Source organism: Rousettus aegyptiacus, unplaced genomic scaffold, assembly GCF_014176215.1.
Source record: "Rousettus aegyptiacus isolate mRouAeg1 unplaced genomic scaffold, mRouAeg1.p scaffold_m13_p_13, whole genome shotgun sequence".
NCBI classification, from domain to species: domain Eukaryota; kingdom Metazoa; phylum Chordata; class Mammalia; order Chiroptera; family Pteropodidae; genus Rousettus; species Rousettus aegyptiacus.
Window position 1 is genome coordinate 73550505 of NW_023416288.1, and position 6565 is coordinate 73557069.

Below are 6565 nucleotides of genomic sequence, written 5' to 3' on the forward strand. Positions count from 1 at the left end.
CTCAGAAGATTTTATGATTAACTAAAGATGGCAGGAAATGCTTTATTCCAACTTTGAAAAAACAGCAATAAAATCGAGTTAAGTGACTGCATAAACTTCACATGGTTTATATAGCAAGTGTTGCATTGTTTCAATTTCTAATTTATGAGAAAATGACACATGTACTTTCTTTAAATCACATTTAAAAACATACTTAAATCAGTTTTAAAAAGTCATTCTAATAAAATTTATGTGGAAACATTGAGACACTCAGTTTGAAAACCACTGGTGTGCCAAAGAACTCTGGCATTCCATCCTAAAACTACCTATATAAACTTGGGCAAGTCACAACTATCCTTTAAATCATTTCTGCTCTGCATTCTTGCTGTATTAGTCTCAGGAGCTCATGTAGGGTAGACTCTTTTGGTTACCTACCTTGTTCAAAAAACATCAAGTTTCTTTCAGGTGGCATTGTAGCCATCCCTAGGACCTGATATTGCTTGGTCGAAGTCTATCAAGCTATTCCCATCTTGCTGGCCAGGTGCTTGTTTACCCAGCCTTCCTTGCAGCTCAAGATGTCTAAGTGGCACTGTTCTATGCAATGAATTACAAAGGAGAAATCTGCTAAGGTGTTTTTGGGGAAAATTTCCCTCTCTTATAAAAAGAGAGAGCCCCTAAGAAGGAATCCCTTTTATTCCTTTCTCCTTTAATTGCTGTCATGTGAGGATATTTTCTTGGTGTGACTGTAGTTATTATATGAGCATGAGAAGAAGGGTAAGAGAATTATAGCCATGTCCACCCTGCATTCTGGAATCTTGGAACTATTGAACCATCAATATTACCCTCCATTTTCAGCATTCTTGTTATTTGAAAAAATATTAAATGCCCCTATTGTCTAAGTTACTATTTAATAATCTATTAAAGCCAGCTCAACTGATATATTATGACACGAAGACTTTCCAAATTAAGTGGCTTAGAGAAGCCTGGTTAGTTAGCTTCAAAAGATCTCACTATATTCTTTTTATCTGGATCCGTATAGTAGTGTCATTCTCTAGATGCTATTGCTTTTTAATAAGGAATTTAAGCCACTAAACTTTGGGAATAAACATGATAGAATAGAGAGCGCATTAACCTTGGAGACTGACAAACCTGAATTTGAATCCAAATTCTATTACTTAGTAATCGTATGACCTTAGACAAGTACTTTAGTCTTGAAAAAAGCCTCAGTTTCTTCATCTGAGGAATAGAGATAATAATAGATCCTACCTCAGAGGATTGTTAATGGTATGAAATCACTTAAGATATTTCGGATGCTTAGAACACTGCCTTGTACATTCAAAACACCTTAAAAGTCTTTGCTATTCTTTTCCTTTTCTTCATCATCATGATTACCTCTTTCTCTTCTATTCAGAGATTTTCAAAACGGACCTATGCTATATCAAATTCTATTTTATAGCAAATAGGGCGATGGGAGATTAGTGATTTCTCTGCCTAATGTGACCACATCTACTGACTTCTTACAGGTGCTGTGCTAAGAGCTTACCAGCTGCTAAGATTTTAAAGGATGTCCTTCCAAACTTCAGGCCAATCCCAGAAGAATCTGTCCACCACTTGTGTGCCCTGTGCTATATACTAGATTAGGTGCTAGTGTGTATGCATGATATACATTTTCATTATCACTGAATTTCAGAGGCTGGTAAAGATTGCTCTGTTTTATAGTTGAGAAAACCAAGTCTCAGATTATTTAAAGAGCTTGGCTCAAGGTCTACAGAAATTGTCATCAGGAGTACCAAACCTGGCCAGATAAGGAATAAAGTGCAGGATAATGCACTAGAGAAAGAACACCAGGCTTGATGGTAGTTGATGGATGAGGGAAACAGCTCAAAGAGAGGATATTACAGTCACCCAGGTCTCACAGGTGATCAGTTGCTTTAGATTATTGTCACCACTTCAAAATGATGAAGAGACAGAGAAAGCAACAGTGGCAGAAAGCAAGAGAGAATGGAGCTTTTGTTGCATGGTGACATTGACTAGGGTCCTTCATTTCGAGCAGATGTGAATACTCAAAAGCTTTCTCTCAAACTCACCTCTTTCCTTCCCTGTTTTGCTCTTCTTCTATCTCTCAAATCTCAAATCAGTAACCAGGCTAAACATTTCCCTCCTATAAGAAAGATGACCATTATAGTCATTTCTGAATGCAAATGCATTCTCTTGAGGTTGGAATATTTGTTGCTATTTTTCAGTGTTTGTCAAGTCTTATATGAGTCCCAATATCCTCTTATTTATCTAGTAAATACATTAATTAAAGTGATGTAAAGATATTGTTTTTGTGCAGATACTTAAAAGGAATGGAAAGGAAATGAAGTTATGGATGCAGAATAAGATGAGGAATGGTGCTGTTTTCATATATTTTTCTTGGTGTTAATAGGCGAAGGATATGTAGGGGATCAAAGGTGCAGCTTGGGAGGGCTAATTTTTAAAACCAAATGAGTAATAAATGACCAAAGTAGAAAGTGTATTTCTTTAGTGAGAGATAATTTTCTAACATATATCCTGAGAGAGTCATTGGGTTGGGGTTTAATATATAAGATTCAATTCATATTTGAAAGTGACTCTTATGTACATTACATCTTAGTAAGTTGAAGAGGACTCTTGAAGAGGTTTTTGCCTACTTATGTGAACCATACCAACCTTCAGGTCCCCTAAATTATGCAGGTGTATAAATCACACACCCTAGCCAAAGGAGGTAGAGGTTGGCTCTGCCCACCTCAGCTAGTGGATTCTCTCCTCCTCCATCTACCTGCAGCTTTTAAAATTCAGTTACTCTGACCAAAACATTGTCCCTTTCTTGAAATGTTTGTTGGTCCATTTAAATTTACTGACTAGTCCCACCCATTTCCTATCCTGATAATCTCCACCCTCTTCACAATGTCATATTTAGCAAAATTCTTTTACATATCCTTATGTAGACCAGACTCATAATAGAAATATGGATTCTTAAAAAGATGAATTCTTAAAATCTATTCACTTAAGTTTTCTTTTTACATATTTATATGCTGTCTTGATTCCTAAAGAATATAACATGATACCATATAGTACAATCAAACAATTCCTCCTCGTTCTTCCTCCTTTTCTCTCCAATTCTTAGTGATGATGTTAGAGCAAAAGGAAAATAAGAGGATAGACTAGAAAAGATAAAATCAAGGGTGAAGTTTTTACACAAAACCGTAACCTGCACATGATCAGATTCTATGTACTTGTGCAGCAGTTAAGAGCAAGGATTATGGAGCCAGCCTGCCTAGATATTAATCCTACTCCCACAATTTACCTTGGCAGTTATTTAAATCTTCTGTGATTTGGTATTCTTGTCTGATGTTAGTAATATTACCTACCTTATGTGGTCCTTTATGACTTAAAATAGTCAACCAAAATGTATAAAGCATTTGGAAAAATGCCTGGCATATGATAAGTGTTCAGAAAGTGTTAACTCTGAATAGCAGTTATTATAATTATTGTTGTTATTATATTGACTCTACAGAGACTGAAGGATATGACATTACTTAGGTTATGCCAGAATTTTAGTAATCCTAATACCAGCTTTTCTGATTCTTTATAGAAAAGGAGGACATGAAAGTTAAAATCATTCTCTCTCTCTCTCTCTCTCTCTCTCTCTCTCTCTCTATATATATATATATATATGTATGTATGTATGTATATACACACACACACAATATCTAATAACTAGAACTATTCTTTTATTAGGAAATACTTTTAAATGGTTTTGAAGTCATCAGAAGAAATATCCATAAAAATACAAGTTCTAACCTATTAACTCATATTTCCTATGAGATTTTGTTTAAAAGTTTTAACGAGACCTTCAGAGGTAGTTTCATTTTTTAAAAAATTGATTGTTTTCCAAAGTATTTCTAAGTAAATTTTTATTATTGTATTTCTTTATGCATAATTAAGAAGCAAGGATGACTGGACTTATTTCCAGATTCATCCTCTAATAATAGTTTATGGAATATCCAATGCAAGAATTTTTACAATTCTGCTATAACAGAAAATATACAGTTTTACAAATAAAGTTCCATGTGTCTATTTTATCTGCAGCCTTGCTACTAGAAAGTTATTAATGATTATAACTCTGGTACTTAAATGACCACAATGGAGATTTCTTTTATATCCAAAAAATAAAAATTGAAATAATAATAAATTAAGTCTTAGCACCAAATTACCTAAATGTCTTGGTTCACACGTACTAGGTCGACTAACTTAAGTCGAGTTGCTAGACTGAATGACTTAGTTCAAGGCCTGGACTAGATTATTTAAAAGAATAATCTTTCATTATCTGAAATTATCTAATAATGGATACATTTTCTTATTACTCCAGGAGCCTAACATAGGCAAACTTTATTCATTCACTTATTCAACAAATATTTTATGAGAGTGTACTCTGAGATAGGCATTGTGCTAAGCCCAAGAGACAGGACAGTGAATTAAAGAGATAGGGTAATTGTTCTCACTGAGCTTACCTCATTGCCATACCGAGACAGAAAGAAACAGTTTTCCTATTGTCGAGTATGTTATGGCCTAGAGGGGCAATGTGATTTACTGTGGAGAGCTGGAGAATTTAAGTGACACTTCAATACATCTTGAGGAGGAAGGGACATAGAAACTGAGGTCTGCAGAGTGAAGAACAATGAGTCTTGTCAATGCCTAGCTGATTGAAAAAGGAAGGTTTCAGTGGTGAGATGCCCAGTTTAAAGAAAGCACGAGGGGCCGACAAGAGAATAAAACAGCAGGCACCAACCTTTTTGTGTGAATGAGCTTCTGCTTTAGGGGACCAGTTGTGCTCCACATAGAAGAACAGTGGCATTCTGCCATACATGTGTGATACAATAAGCTGAATTATACTTATATGAGCTGGGTGTAGGTACCCTATTACATTAACGTAACATTCTAAATCCATGGTTCTGTTTCTAGCAATGAGCCCGGATCACAGCCAAATCTGGGACCCACAAGTCTCATTGGAGGAAGATAAGGAGGGAGAGAATAAGGATGACGTGTTTCAGACAAATTAATCATGAAGTGTTGTGAGTTCAGTAAGAGCTGTGTATAAAACTTTATAGGGCGGTTGCAACCTAGAGGTTCTTATTGATTTTTTAAGAACTAGAAAATACTCTCCTAGACATCAGACCCAGTATGATGCAAATAAGAATCTCTCCCTTTTAATGTACTATCCCCCAAATAAATGAATTACTTAACTGCAACAAAAAAAAAGAGAGAGAAGGATTGGTACTACTGACCGAACATAGTAAGTAACAATAAATATTTCATTAGCACTTCCTAGGACCCATTTGTATGCTAAACATAATTAAATATAACTAAGAATGTGTGCTCTAATAAGGGAAAGGATGGCATACCTTATTAGATATAGATGGCTATAGATACCGATACAGATACCGATACAGATAGATACCGATACAGATACTGATACAGATAGATACAGATACAGATACAGATACAGATACAGATACAGATACAGATACAGATACAGATACAGATACAGATACAAGATAGATAGATAGATGATAGATAGATAGATAGATAGATAGATGATAGATAGATAGATAAATGATAGATGCTAGGAAGAAAGGTGATAAAGTGGCGTATAGATAGGTTGACCATACAGTTTTCCTAGAACAGTCCCAGTGTATGCCTGTTGTCCCTGAATAAGTATAAATGATGCCGCCTTTCACTCTCAAAAGTACCTAGGCTTGGACAATAAATTATGTATGACAGTTCAGAAAAGGGGATGATGTCCATAAACTAGGATGCTAGGAAAGGTTTCTCAGAACCAGTGGGATCTGCAACATGACTTGATGGTAGGATGGGATTCAGTAAGAAGAGAAATCAACCACATTACACTTGAAGATAAATACCAGCCAGGAGACATCTGCTAAGTACTCACCATTTCCATGAATGTGAGGGCTATTCATTCATTTTCATTCATCCATTCACTTATTCACTCATGCAACAAATATCTATAGAATGCATGCTCCATATTGGGCACTGTTTAGGCACTAGGTCACATCGGCGAACAAGCTACCCAAGATCCTGTCCTCATAAAGCTTACATTCCAGTATGGAGTTCAGGGGGAGTAGAATTTAATAAAAAATAAATAAACAAACTGGATATTTTCAGATAGTGATAAGTGCTCTGAAGAAAATCCAAAAGGGTAATACATTAGTCAGTATCTGGAAGATGATTACCATATACAAGGTCCCTGAATAGCTGAACCATGTCTGACCTGAATGAAAATAAGCAGCCATTGATGAAATGATTTGAAAAAGCATTTAGATCATGTAGAAAATGAAGGCGAGGCCCTGGTGCAGGGATAAGCTAGGTCTGTGGCTGGCAGTAATGGACAAGAGGGAGGGTGACACCTAGTTAAGGGATTAGGCAAGGTGAGTAAGGTAGGGCATTTGCAGCCCAGGGAAAGAGTTTGTGTTTGTGCGAGGGGAAACCATTTGGACAATACACATGCAAATGACTTAACCTGAATCATGTTTTAAAGAGATCA